The sequence below is a fragment of the Haliotis rufescens genome, unplaced genomic scaffold (genome assembly GCF_023055435.1).
Source record: "Haliotis rufescens isolate VD_foot unplaced genomic scaffold, xgHalRufe1.0.p SCAF_19, whole genome shotgun sequence".
Lineage (NCBI taxonomy): Eukaryota > Metazoa > Mollusca > Gastropoda > Lepetellida > Haliotidae > Haliotis > Haliotis rufescens.
Window position 1 is genome coordinate 25,709,971 of NW_025963879.1, and position 14,972 is coordinate 25,724,942.

The window sequence follows — 14,972 nt, forward strand, 5'->3', positions numbered from 1 at the left end:
GTTGCCACAGTTCAATCAACACAAAGCCTCCACACCCCATACATCAGCTTATTAGCGACCTGCGATGTATATAGTATAGTCGTTAACGTTCAACCCTGTTGACGAGCGGACCGCCTCCGTGGTCTAATGGTAGAGCGTCCGCCCAGACAGCGGAAGGTTCGGGGTTCGATCCCCAGCCGCGTCATACCAAAAGACGTTAAAAGATGGTACTTGTTGTTGCCCTGTCTGGCGCTCGGCATTAAGGGGCTAAAACAATGACTTGTCGGCTCGGAGTCAGAATACTGTGTCTTGGTGGGGTATTCATGTTAAACTGCGGCATTGTATCTCAGTGGGTTAGCACTATAAATCGGCATCAGTCCGGACTAGTACAAGCAGCCGCACACACACATACACGTGCATACACGTCGCTATATAAGGGCAATAATCTTGGACGCGACGTTAAACCCCATTTCACCTCACCTGTTGACGAGCGTAACCTAGCACCCATTGAGTTGCCTAAAGCAGCAATTATTCTATTGCTTTTACCAACACACTGGCTCTACATCATAATCATTTGTGTTATGATTGTTTATTGTTACGTGTCGATTCCTAAATTAAAACAATATGTTTACCCAGAAATTTGTACATGTACCTAAAAGAGCTTAGTGTGAAACCAAGAAAAACCAACAAGTGGTATACAATCAACAAATGTATTTCAGAGTTAACTTGGTTTACAAATCAAGACAAATTACTGCACAGCAATTACAACGTCAAAAGACAATAGAGTGGTAGAACAACATTTAAATTCAGTGTAAAAAATATGATGGCAGTGGTCAGTTTAAAATACAAAAATACAATGGTCATAACAAACGTCAGTGATAAAATATATTCGTCCAGCGGCGACAGCGGTCAACTTTCCGTGATGGGCTGGGCAGGGAATAAGGAATGATGACTCAGTGTGATCCTCACATGAAAGCTGGTTTTGACGTGATACGATGCTTGAGAGATACGTTAACATGCTCTTGTCCCACTATCTATACAGTCTACTAACTAGCTATTGAAAATTTCTACACAGTGCCCTCACCAGTCTAGCGGTACTAGAACATTCCATAAAATGTTTCTATAACACGCTATCACCGTCCGCGGTATACCGGACCGGAAGTTAACACCATACAAACATCTACATATAGTTACTTCCTGACGACTGCTTACATTAGATAGTACTACATTCCTGACGACTTATCAATGTCCAAACACAACGCAATAAGCATCTACCGAGTCTCAACAGAAATAATGTATTGATTGGATGATTGAGTATGGTTTTACGCCGCTTTTAGCAATATTCCAGCAATATCCCGGCGGGGGACACCAGAAATGGGCTTCACACATTATACCGGTACCCATGTCGGGAATCGTACGCGGGTCTTCGGCGTGACGAGCGAACGCTTCAACCTTTAGGCTACCCGACCGCCCCAGAAACAATGTAACACATTTACAATCATTGTCAAACAATAAAAATACACCGCTATACAACAGGATTAAATTAACTTTGGAAATGTGCTGTAAGAGGACACTAATGGTAGTCGTTTTTCAAGTGATGTCTGGTAACCGTTGGCGAACGTCGTGCAATATAAGGTCCGCGAGTGGAAATGTATCTTCTTTCATGGACCTGCATTTGTTTCAAATTATTGTTAGGCACATGTTTGATGAATTGAACCTGGAACAAAATAGAGTATCCTTCCATGTTGTTCTGTGGTAAAACTTGCTAATCAGTGTTGATATGTTTTCTCGGGACCTTTTTGACCGTTTGGTAAATTGTAGTGAGTGAGTGAGTGAGTGAGTTGGGTTTAACGAAGCTTTAAACAGTATTCCAGTTATATCTCGGCGTGTCAGCTTAATGTGGAAGGAAGGCCTGAATTGTTACATGTCTCAGACGTTTACCACTTCGGTGAAACCCACGAGCACGGGTATGGTGCTGACACACCTAGAAACATTATCGGGGCGAACCGGGAGTCGAACCAATAATCATAGGTTTCTAGCGTGCCCAAGGGACGCAACTCTGCACAGCGATTCGCGGCGCCTTAGACAATTGGGCCACCCGTGCCCCCTTGGTAAATTGTAAAGAAAATTGTCAATTGCCTCATGCCTATCAGTATGCAGGTCATATTTGTATACCTAAAACATTTTGCTTTTAAAATGCAATTTCATTTTGGAGCCAAAATTCAGAGCAGTTTGTTACCTTGTCCAAATCCGTTGGAGATAGATGTCATTGAAAGAAATGCTGACAGCTTGCAGTCTCAATAATGTACTCACCTCTAAGTATGAGTCAGTCGGATATTTGTGGCTCAGAAAATCGTTCCGAAATATGAAAGCCATGACATACTTGCAACCTCATTATGTTAGAAATATTCAACTGTAGTTTTGTACGGTAATGGTATAATGGCAAGTCGTGTTCCATGTGTGAGTGTGTGGGCAACATTTACTTTTTATTTCTTTTTTCATTCAGTAGACTTATATACTTGTATAATGGCCATCGGTTGTCAATATTCCCCTGTCGGCTTCGTTAAATCTTCCTCAATGTGGATTATGACGCAATTACAGCTCTACATTCCCAATCCCTGGAGTAGCTCTGCCATGAATTAGTGAACTTTATGTACACTGAAGGGAACGGAAATCAAGATATTATCTTGCAAACATTCCTTCGTTAAAACTACCTCAAACACTGTAACATTTAATAGCGATTGACAATACCTTGTGTGTTAGGTCTTAGATTAAACACTGTGACATTTAATAGTGATTGACAGTACCGTGTGTGTTAGGCCTTAGATTAAACACTGTGACATTTAATAGTGATTGACAGTACCGTGTGTGTTAGGCCTTAGATTAAACACTGTGACATTTAATAGCGATTGACAATACCTTGTGTGTGAGGCCTTAGGTTAAATAATGGGACATGCATGTGTCAGCCGCTTGAGCTTTGAGTCTGATGTGTAAGTTTCCTGTGAGTACTAAATCTTTCTCTCTCTCAAGGGAGCTCGTTATGTATTCTATTTGCACATCATTGGATGGTATGCAAGTAGTTTTCTGTTTCAAAACGTTTGCTTTTGTGATTGAGATATGAGTGCATACGTTTTATTGGACCGTCAAAAACAGAAAGATAGAATGAGTAAAGATACTATAGGTATAGTCGGGCTCCAGTGTACAAGTCCATTCTTTTTATTAAATGCTGAGTACTGAGAACTCTTGGTTGAAGACCCTCTACGTTTCCTCCGTGATCAGGCTAAAAGTTACATACAGTGAAAGTCACATAATAAAACCCCCATGTTTTTTCCCAATGAACCTCATACTAATACTACACATACAGTTGTCAACATATCATCCTTGTCTTAATCCTTTCAACGTGATGTACAATGAGAATAGTATTACAATACGAGCATTTGGAGGAATAATTAACTAGAAAACGTACAAGACTATGCACTCAAAGACAGTTCTCGGGGTGTTGTTTTCCGAAAACCATGACAAAAAACTAATACCTAGACCGTCAATGTCAGCTGTTGATATCAGATACATTTGGTTGAATGTTGATCGGCTCTATAAGTGGTTATAATGACTACACACGAGGAAGAACCACATTGATGTTTACGTATTATGCGGTACATACAATACTATTCAAGTAGTACGGGCGTCGATGTTGGATGTTGATATTATTGAACTGCACATGCACAAGGTGAACATGATAACTTGACATCACTGACATTTAAAGCTGCAATTAGAGATAACCAAATGCAAATATCTACTAAATGACATTCATATACGCTACAAATAGCTGCAATCATAACAAAAAAATGTCTTAGGTATAAAATAGATTCTTCCCCTGGAATTCCAACGGAAATCCTACCAGTTGTCATGTTTGTGGCTTAATACTATATATATGGTCTCGCTCCACTACTTACAAGAACGTACAAGGTTTGACCAACCTGAACGGGCATAACGATCTGCATGCCAATAATAGATGGTGACGTATGGAAACAGAACCTGTAGCAGAGCTGGTGATGCTTGAAATGAACTTCCAGTGGATGTGTGCAGCTTCCAGTCACTTTCCAACAGAACATTCGACTGAGTGCTCTTGAGCAGGGAGAACATGGAGAGGATGCGCTATATAAATCGAAAACTCATTATTTTAAACGAAACACATTTCTGGTGTCCTCCATCGTTATATTGTTGAAATATTACTGAACGCAGTGCAGAACCAAAGTCATTCACTCACATACGGTACGTATTCAAATGGGGAAAGGGCATTATTGGTTAAACTCAAATATCCCTGAAGTTATATACTACTTAACACAAACTTCAACTCAAACCACACCACTCATTATTATCAATATCACAAGTTGATTCTTGTTGGTAGATATCATGACTGTATCGAAAAATGTAACCGTTTTCAAATTTGAAATCTCACACTTATACTTGTGAGTAGTGTGTTTTTTTTTACCAATAACTATTTTCGATATTAATTACCTTCGTCGTGATAAATCAGGAATACTGCTAACAGCAGCGTACAACAACAAACCTATGTTTTCTAAGATGACTGGCAAATATGTGTAAGATCAACATAAACCCTTTACTAAGTAATGACAAACAATAGTATGGATGATGACAACACAATTTCCATTCAGGCGACTCGTCGATGGAGATGCTGACGCCGTGATGAAGATTGCGAGAGAGATTAATCAACGTACTGTACAAATACTGGGAATACCTTGTGCACAATGGTCACGAGAGTCATATAATGGAGTGTGCTTAAGACTAAATTTCAGCAGAAGGAAAGACATGAACCAATTATCGGTGTCGAATTATTGACATTCAGTCAGTTGATGAAGTGGCAGCATATGCCAAAGGTATATAGCCCCTTCTTTCAGTCTTCAAAAACAGTTATCGTTTTACAAAATCGTCCTCCATAACCTTCTTTCCAGGAAAAATATAAAATACTAATCAGACTTTATGTGGCTTTACATACACGCATCAGGTAAATGTCAATCGATTCAATCTTTTTGGCTGGGAGACTTGGATTTTATTGCTCTGGGAGATTAAGGTCTGTCGCAACCAATCTCATTAAAATCAGATCTTAGTTCTCGTTAAAGATCTGAGGACATCCCATTACGGTTCACGTCAGAGCGACCTTTCATCCAACCAATCAAAGCGTCGCTTACCAGATCATGAAAGTGACAGTCGGAATGTGTTTTCTAATCATGTAACCTCGAAAATGATAACAAGGGTTATTCCGAACAACATTTACGGCCCGTACGACTGATTCCGTCAAAATCATCGTCTATCTTTCGCTTCCGTGGGATAAACATTTGAACGGAGGAGGCGTTGCACAATACGTGGGAAGGACTGCCATACAATCTCAACCATATATTAGACATTCGGGAATGTTCGTTTGTTCTGATTTCAAAATTTTAATCGAGAACTGAGTCAACATATTTTTCAAGCGTAGTCTGCAATGGAAGTCGCCAGGTTGAAACAAGTGCCGTAAAGCTCGAGAAAGCTGCTTTCTAATTGGCTGATGTCGACTTCTTGTTAGTCATTTTAGTGGTCGGTCAAAGTACGCGAAAGGTCGTTCTGACGTGACCCGTAATGTGGTGTCCTCAGATCTTTGTTCAGCGGCAGCGAGAACTTAGATCTGGTTTTAATGAGATGGTGTCGCAACGTTATTGAATGTACTCACGAGACAGAATATTGAGGGTGAACGACACATACAGTTTTTCAGAGAAATATTCTTTCCATTAATGCGCAGTGCGCAAACCTGATTTGCATTGCATTAGTACCTTTGCTATCCTAAAACAAGTTGAAAAAATGTCATGAATTAGGACGACATGATCATGATGTTTAGTGTATTGTGTTCGCCTTTTTTCTTGTCTTGTTGTCTCTTGTCCCGTCTTCATTTGTTTTGTTTTGCCATACAAGCTTGCCCTGTTCGCGAACGCCTGGTGTCATGACTGATTTTCCGTGATCCATTCCTATACCTTTATCCACTGTTTTGTCTTTTACGCCCATTGAAATCTGTTTTGGCAGATAATCGAGACTGATTTTTCTACGGCTTTAACGTTTTATGTTTACATAATTCACATGACGCAAGACTCATCACACAAAGTTACACGCAAAACATATTACTTACAGAATCTTACTACTGCACTCTGCACAATTCAAACATGCACACAATTTGACGCAAGACAGTTCTCACAGTACAAGCAATACGTCCAGGGAAACAGAACGAGGGCATACTCCCATGTACGTGCAGGAAGGCAAACTGTTGGAGATCGATGTCTAGACAATCATGTTACCAATCTCAGTGACGAGCCGTTTTCCAGCTTTGATCCTCGTATGAATATTTACCCTTTTGAACAATCGATTGCCATTCTAGAATTTGATTAGTAAATAAGAAAACATTCAACTTTAACGATAACATCAAGCTTCCGCTTGATAACGGTGTAAGAATCTACATCGAAACGTCGCTAAATACAATAAACCAGAAGACATTGTCCATAAAGTTGCATGTTTTCTTATTTTGAACAATTGCTTAACTATTACAATACGAATACTAATATAACTACTAGAGAAGTAAATTGAAGTCCATTTGCAAAATGATTGTGCGTATTGAGACACAGACGTCCATCTGACTTGAGATATTTCACATCTTCCCAATCATATTTCGTTCGTAGTAAATAGTTGTAGTAGCTACCAGATTATCTCACTATATAATTCCAGACAAAGCTTAAATCCCATATATCTGAACAGCGGCTTATAATTTTTATAGTGTAGTCGTTGACGTTGACGAGCGTAACCAAGCACACACTGAGTTGCCTAAAACAGCAATTGTTTTAACTCTTTTACCAACACACTGACTCTAAATTCTAATCATTTGTTTTAAGAACGCTTTTTCAATTGACTTTGGAAATATGCTGTCAGAGAACAATAATGGTAATCGGTTTTGAAGTGATGATTGGTGAGCGTTGGCGAGGCCTCCGAGTGGAAATGAATCACCTTTCATTGAATGTCATTTCTTTCAAACCATTGAATCTTCGAGGTTGTTGAGCATATTTGATGTTTAATGAATTGAAGCTGGAACAAAATCGATTGTCCTTCCATGTTCTCCTATGTTACATCTAGCTAACCAGTGTTGATATTGTGTTTTTTATTATCCTTGATGACTGTTTGGTAAATTATAAAGAATATTGGCAATTTCACCATGCCTGTCGGCACGCAGCGCATGTTTTTGAAGTTAAGCATTGAAAGGTACAGCCTGCAATTTATTTTGCATTTAAATTACTATTTCGTTTTGGAGGCAATATTCAGAGCCGTTTGTTACGTTGTCTAAACTCATTAGAGACAGATTTGATTGAACAAATGTTGACAGCTCGCTGTCTTAATAATAAACAACCTCTTAGTATGAGCTAGTCGGATTTTTCAGGCAACGAAAAATTGTTCCGAATATAAAACCAACGACAGCCTTGCAACCTCATTATGTGAGAAATATTCAACTGTAGGTGTACCAATAATGGTATAAATACCAGCTGTCTCCGATATGTGATTGAGTGGGCGACATTGTACATTTATTTCTTGATATTTACATAGTGTGTGTGTTATTCTATTTATCGCGATTCTGATTGGCTGACGTGGAATCCAATTGAATGTTATTTTTCGATAACTGCAGAAAATCGCAGAGTGACGGAACTACTTTTCAGAGGGGTGTTTCCCGGTGACCTTGACCTTGTCAAGAGTAAGTTAATCCATAAAATCTAATAATAGAACATTGTACAGGGAACGCCTTATTCGTACCATTGAGATTTGACTCATTTCATGGATGTATTTGGCTATTATACATTTCACTAATTAACGCATATAATAAAGATTTGGGAAGTGAAATTGATATTGTCAGAGACAAGCATTTTAATGCCGTCAACAACCTGCTAAGTGCCAAATTAAAACTTAAAACAGGCACCTCTCGCCCTACACAACACACACATCATAATTCAAACGTTTGAGTTATAAAAGATAAATTCTGATCTAGCTGAATCAGATAATGACGAAATCCTTATGTACAAAGTGTGGTACAGTTTGGCCATTTATTTTGTATTTTGAGGTCTTGAATTCAACCAACAATGACCTCCTATGTTTTTGAGAAGATGGTGGGCGAGAATATGCTCGGCTGCACCACGGAACAGCAAAAAGACCACACAGGGTGGGTGACGTTACCCGGAGCTACATCGGATAAAAGGATGTATACCACAGGGGGGAACAGATTGTCCATTGAATCACTTAACAAAATGCTACAACTCTGTCATATTGATTCAAATGCACTTTTTGTAGGCCTACGAAATACACCTCTGATGATGTTTGGTACACGTGTAAGCCCACCAGAAAACGTATGTTTTCGGATTTTATGAAACATCTGTCCAAAACGTCAAGATGCAGCTTTAACCCTTCACACCTTACTGTTTACGGGCAACAATTATCAGATTTTAAGTGATGCAGGGATGGAGCATCGCGACATCATGTACATGTACAAGATATGAGGCCTCTGTCAGGAGTTACAGTAGAGACTGCTCCTCACATCAGACACGCTACATAAGCGACACGTTAGCTGCACAACAATTGAATCACTAGCACCATCAGCACAGTTCATGCTTCTGCAAGCGCACCTGTTATTGTCACCCTTCTCGCTTATTCTTATTTCCTCGTAATATCCAGGTTCTTGAATTGGACATTACTTCGAATTCAAGCACTTCCCTCCCCGCTTCCAATGGAATGTTGGCAAATTTAACTGTCAGTTTTCCTTCTACGTCGACCGCGAATAAACTCTGTGTGGTGCGCTGGTCCAGTGACTGGTCTACGAGAACCTGAAGGTAAGGTGAAGGTTACATGACGTAACACAAAATAGTTCCAAACGTTCCGTCAAATAAACAGAATAGTATGTGGAAAGATGAAAATGTTTGATGGTACTTAATTTCTATTTTGCCTCTTGGTTAACAAAATAAAATTGCTCAATAAAAGGAGGTATAACTGTAGATTACTCGATACAGTAAGCATTTCTGAAAACTAACCAAATTAGGTTTATTAAACATTACTTAGTAATTATAAAGATTTTTTCACGTTTTTGTACATTTATCGATGGATAACAGTCGAAAATGTAATATAAAATCGTTGCGCTTCGCGACGCGATTTCATACAATTTGTAACTGTTATTCTTCGACAAATTCACAATAAAGCGTAAAACAATCCTTAATTACATTAAGCACACTCTTGTAGGTGTTCTATGCTTGTCAGTATGCCGTAATCAGGGTCGTTATGGCGCTGCCTGTTATGCCACGTAAATAAAGGTATCAATTAGCTGAGGATCATCACAGGGTGATATTACTCGTTTGCCTACACTAAATCGATTTCTTGCTCAATGTGCATTATGACGCAATTACAGCTTTACATTCCCAATCCCTGGAGTAGCTCTGCCATGAATAGTGAACATTATGTACACTGAAGGGAACGGAAACCAAGAATATTATCTTGCAAGAATTCGTTGGTTAAAACTGCATCAAACACTCTGACATTTAATAGCGATTGACATTAAGCAGTGTGTTAGACCTTAGGTTGGACAATGTGACATGCATCTGTTGGCTGCTTGAACCTTGTGTATAGTGGACTCGCGTTCTCTCTGTGTGTGTCTGTGTGTGTCTCTGTGTGTCTCTCTGTGTCTATCTGTCTCTCTCCATCTCTCTATCTCTCTCTCACACACAAGCTCCATATAATCGACGTGTACATGATTTACATTTCCGTGTCTAGACAATAATCCCTTCCCACATCATCTTATCATGTTAAGCTTCGGGCATTATTAGTTAACCAACCATTCAAGAGAGGGTGCAAATGAAGTTGGCTGGACTGACCTTTTAGTCGTTTAAGCTTTGCTAACTCTCATGTATTTGAAACAATATATCAGGGACCTGGGGGTAGCTCAGTTTGTGTTTTTTTCTTATTATTGTGTGGCAAATCCATACTCACTCATTCAATCAACTGCAAGTAACTTGCTGTTTATAAGGTTTATGCTGCATGGTTGCATAAGTTTTATTAAATGCTAAGAACTCCTGGTTGAAGACCCTTTGCGTTTCCGTGAAGAAGCCAACGGTAAAAATCACAAAATACAACCCCAATGCATTTATCAAATGACACTTAGTCTATTATTACACACAGTTGTCAACATATTATCCTTATCTTAATCCTTGCAACGTGATGTACAATGAGAATTGTATTACAATACGAGCATTTGGGGGAATAATTAACTTGAAAAGTTACAAGACTATGCACTCAAAAGACAGTTCTCGCGGTGTTGTTTGCAAAAAACATGACAAAAACTAATACCTAAACCGTCAATGTCAGCTGTTGATATCAGATACAGTTGGTTGAATGTTGATCGGCTCTATAAGTGGTTACAAGGGCTGCACATCAGGACGAATCCATGTTTACATATGATGCGGTACATACAATACCATTCAAGTATAGCGGGCGTCAATGTTGGATGTTGATATTATTGAACCGCACATGCACAAGGTAAACATGATAAGTTTACATCACTTACATTTAAAGCCGTGATTTGTAAATTTTTGATTGCCAGAATATTGTCATGTTGGTATTTACAATACCTTAACATTCCTAACTGCTGTCGTGTTTGTGGCTTAATGATATATGTATGGTCTGGCTCCAGTACTTGCGAGAAGTTATAAGGTTTTACCAACCCGATCGGGCATAACGATCTGCAAGCCAACAACAGATGGTGGTGCCACCAGCCCGGGCAGAAAAAGCATGGAAACAGAACCTGTAGCAGAGCGTCTCCGTGGTCTAGTGGTAGAGCGTCCGCCCGGAGAGCGGAAGGTCCGGGGTTCGATCCCCAGCCGCGTCATACCAAAAGACGTTAAAAGATGGTACTTGTTGTTACCCTGTGTGGCGCTCGGCATTAAGGGTCTCATTGAAAGCAAGGACTGGTCGGCTCGGAGTCAGTATACAGTGTCTGAGTGGGGAATTCATGTTAAACTGCGGCATGGTATCTCAGTGAGCTAGCACCATAATTCGGCATCAGTCCGGACTAGTACAAGCAGCCACACAGACACACACACGTACATGCACATCGCTACACAAGTGCAATAATCTTGGACACGACGTTAAACCCCATTTCACCTCACCTCACCTCAAGACCATACTGTTCAAAAGAGCATGAACGCTCTTGTTTGTTTGTTTGTTAGTTGTTTAACGCCGCTCTCCAGCGATATGACGGCCGTCTGTAGATGTTAATATACTCAGGCTATAATCCTTTTATGATTGCAATCTTGTTGGCTATGTACTATATCAGAAGCAAGGGGTAATGAATCACTTTACGACACGAAGCACATTTCTGGTGTCGCCCATCGTAAATATTGCTGATATAACGCGGCGTAAAACACAATTCACTCACTCATTTATATATTCAAGGGGATAAACGGGGTCTATGCTCATTATTGTCCCCTCACGTTGATTCCTAGTTAGATGCAATGCCTGGATCAAAACCAGTACTTTCTTCAAATTCTAAACCTCACAGTCATACCTTTTTATATTCTGCTGCTCAGTTACCAGCATCTTTATACAACTCTAACATTGTTGATAGCATAAACAACAAACCTCTCTTGTCTGCACAAATACATGTCTGAAAAATGTGTGTAAGATCTTTATTCATCCTTTGCTTAGTAATGACAAACCATGTATGGAAGACAACATGATTTACATTCAGACGAGGCGTCGAGGATTTTGTATCGAGATTAGATATCTATTCAGCTTCAGCTGCAAAACCAAAATATTTTTTTCCTAGAATTTCTTTTGAAGGAAAAACACCTTCCAAAAATATCATTTTTGTGGCAGGCAATATCTTTGTTTTGTCAATTTAAAGATCTGAAGCGTAATTTTTTTTCTCAAGAATTGAACAGTTTATGTTTTGGGGACAAAATCCCAACCCCAACTCCTCCCCTCCCCCAACGCACACACACACACAAGCACACACACACACGCACGCACACACACACGCACGCGCGCACGCCATTACGAACGCACGCACGCACGCACATGGCACGTCCCTAAATTAAGGGGATATGATCACCATAGCTCATGCCTTGTCGTCTCTTGATTTCTCGACTCTCGTCTTCCTTCATCTTTTCTTTCCTTGTTTTCTTTTCTCTCGTCCTCATTCGTCTTGTGTCATTTTTCTTACCCTTTCTGCGAACACCTGGTGACATGACTTATTTCAAGTGATCCATTCATATATTTTTGACCACTGTATTGTCTTGTACGACCAGTGGCAGATAATCGAGACTAATTATTCTCTTGCGTTGAGATGACGCATGACACATCCCACTGTTACACTCAACACATGTTACTTACAGAATGTACATACTACACTTTGCACACATCAAACATGCACACAACGTAACGCCAAACAATTCTCACATTACAAGCAATACATCCAAGAAAACAAGACACCTACTGCTGGTTGGTATCTGTCGTGATGTAATTGAACGAGGCCGTTTTCCATGTTTGGTATGTCCATTCCTCTTTTGTACTGGATTCCAAAGTTTAATAAAAATCCGTACAAAGAGAGAGATATTGCTGGGCCCAGTTCGATCTATTAAGATTTCAAAGAGCGCCATGCGACTCTTGCTCTGAAGTTGTTTGATCAAGGTTAAATCATTCAAGGCCTCAGTAAAGCTTTCAGAAATTTCTATCAAAGACATGTGGATGACATTTCTAAATTGACTCATCAGTGACAAAAATGATGTCCGATGCAATTCTCTATTTTGACTTGTACCACATGTTCATTCAGGTGAACAGTTGACTTGCCTTTGCATGTGTTTGTGACGGGTGCCAGCGGTGGTGAGGAAGCCCTCACCGTTTCGCGAACACCTGGTATCATCACTATGTGATGGTACCTCATGGACGCAGTACTATGTTATGGTCGGTATTGTCCAATTGACTCTGGTTTGGCATTGGTGTCTTGTGAATAGGGAAAGTTTTGTTGTCGCTTTTATTTGATCGTCATATAAGTTTTAAAGCCTTTGAACAATCTCTTAACTATAAATGATATGACTAATACATGAGAAGTAAATTAAAGTCTATTTGCAAAATCATTGTGCGTATTGTGACACAAACGGCAATGTTGATGGAGATGGAGTACATCTATGCAACCCTCTGGTCACTGTCTAATGTCTGACAATGCCTACATCCCATACATCAGCTGATAAGAGACCTGTAGTCTATAATGTGAAGTCGTTGACGTTTTACTCTTTGAATAATCACTGAACTATTTCTTAGAATATCACTACCCATGAAGTCAATAGACGCTCATCTGAGAATATTATTGTGCCTTATTTCACATAAACATGACCTCCTTCTTGTGATAAAAACGTCCATTCGTCTAGGGCTACGTTATATCTTCCCAGTGAGATTGTGACACTAATGCATAGCAGACAAATCCTTACCCCAATACATCAGCTTACAAGCGACCTGTAATGTATAGTCATTGGCGTTTTATCCTATTGAAGAGCGTAACCCAGCACATTTTTATTGAGTTGCCTAAAACAACAATTGTTTTATCTCTTTTACCGACACACTGGCTCTAAATTCCAAACGTTTAAAGACTGTTTATATAAACTGACGTTGGAAATGTCGTGTAAGAGAACAATAATGGTAATCGTTTTTGAAGTTTTGATTGGTAAGCGTTGGCAAACGTCATGCACTGTAAGGACCCCGAGTGGAAATGAATCACCTTTCATGGACCTGCATTTGTTTCAAATTATTGAACCTTTGTTGTTGTTGAGCACATTTGATGTTTAATGAATTAAGCCTGGAACAATATCGATTATCCTTCCATGTTCTTCTGTGGTAAATCTTCCTTACCAGTGTTGATTTTATGTTTTCTTGGGCCCTTGATGAACGTTTGGTAAATTATAAAGAATATCTGCAATTTCCTAATGCCTGTCAGTGTGCAGAGAGCATTTGCAAACCTATTATTGGAAAATGAGCACGCATCGTATTTAGTATTCAAAATACTGTTTCATTTCAGAGACAAAACACGGAACGCCTTTCTTACGTTGTCTAAACTGGTTAGACACAGATTTCAATGAAAATAATGCTGACAGCTTGCAGTCTCAATTGAAGTATGAGTCAGTCGGATTTTTCAGTCTCAAAAATATCATTCCAAAATATAAAACCCATGAAGGCCTTGCAACCTCATTATCAAAGAAATATTCAACTGTTGTTTTTGACAGTCATGGTATAATGGCCATTTGTCTCCTTTATGTGAGTAAATGAGTTGGCATCTATGCCACGGTGAACAGTATTACAATTCCATCACGGCATGTTGGGGAAAATAAGTTCTGATGGAAAGTAATGCAGGTTATGCAGATTTGTAGAACTCCTCTAACAGGGGTATGGTTACATTTCTAAAAAACATCATGAAGACGAAAATGTGACTGAGCCCAAGATGATAGCTTTTTTGGACGCCTGGAGGACGCAGCTTTGCATAGCAAAGTGGCGCATTAGACGACCGGGCCTCCCATGTCCCCTCTCTTGTTCAACCGACATTAGGTACAACTTCACACAATGAAAGTGATGTACTGGTTGCCTTTTCCATTGCACATGGAACATGTTCAAGATGGTGAGCCCCAGTTTCATTACAGTATTATGAGAAGCCATCAACGTCATTCCTTGGTGGTTGAATAGCTTGGTGGTGTAAAGCGTTGGTCCCCCGTGCTGAAGGAGCAGGTTTGTTTCCAAACAAAGCCGGTAATCAGATGTGAAAAGATAAATCTACACTCTTCAAAAAAAGAAACAGGTAGTACGCATATAGTTCATAGTTCATTAACTACACAAAAAAACGGTATATAAATTGGATATATGTTATTGGAAAATGTTGTTGGCCTGAT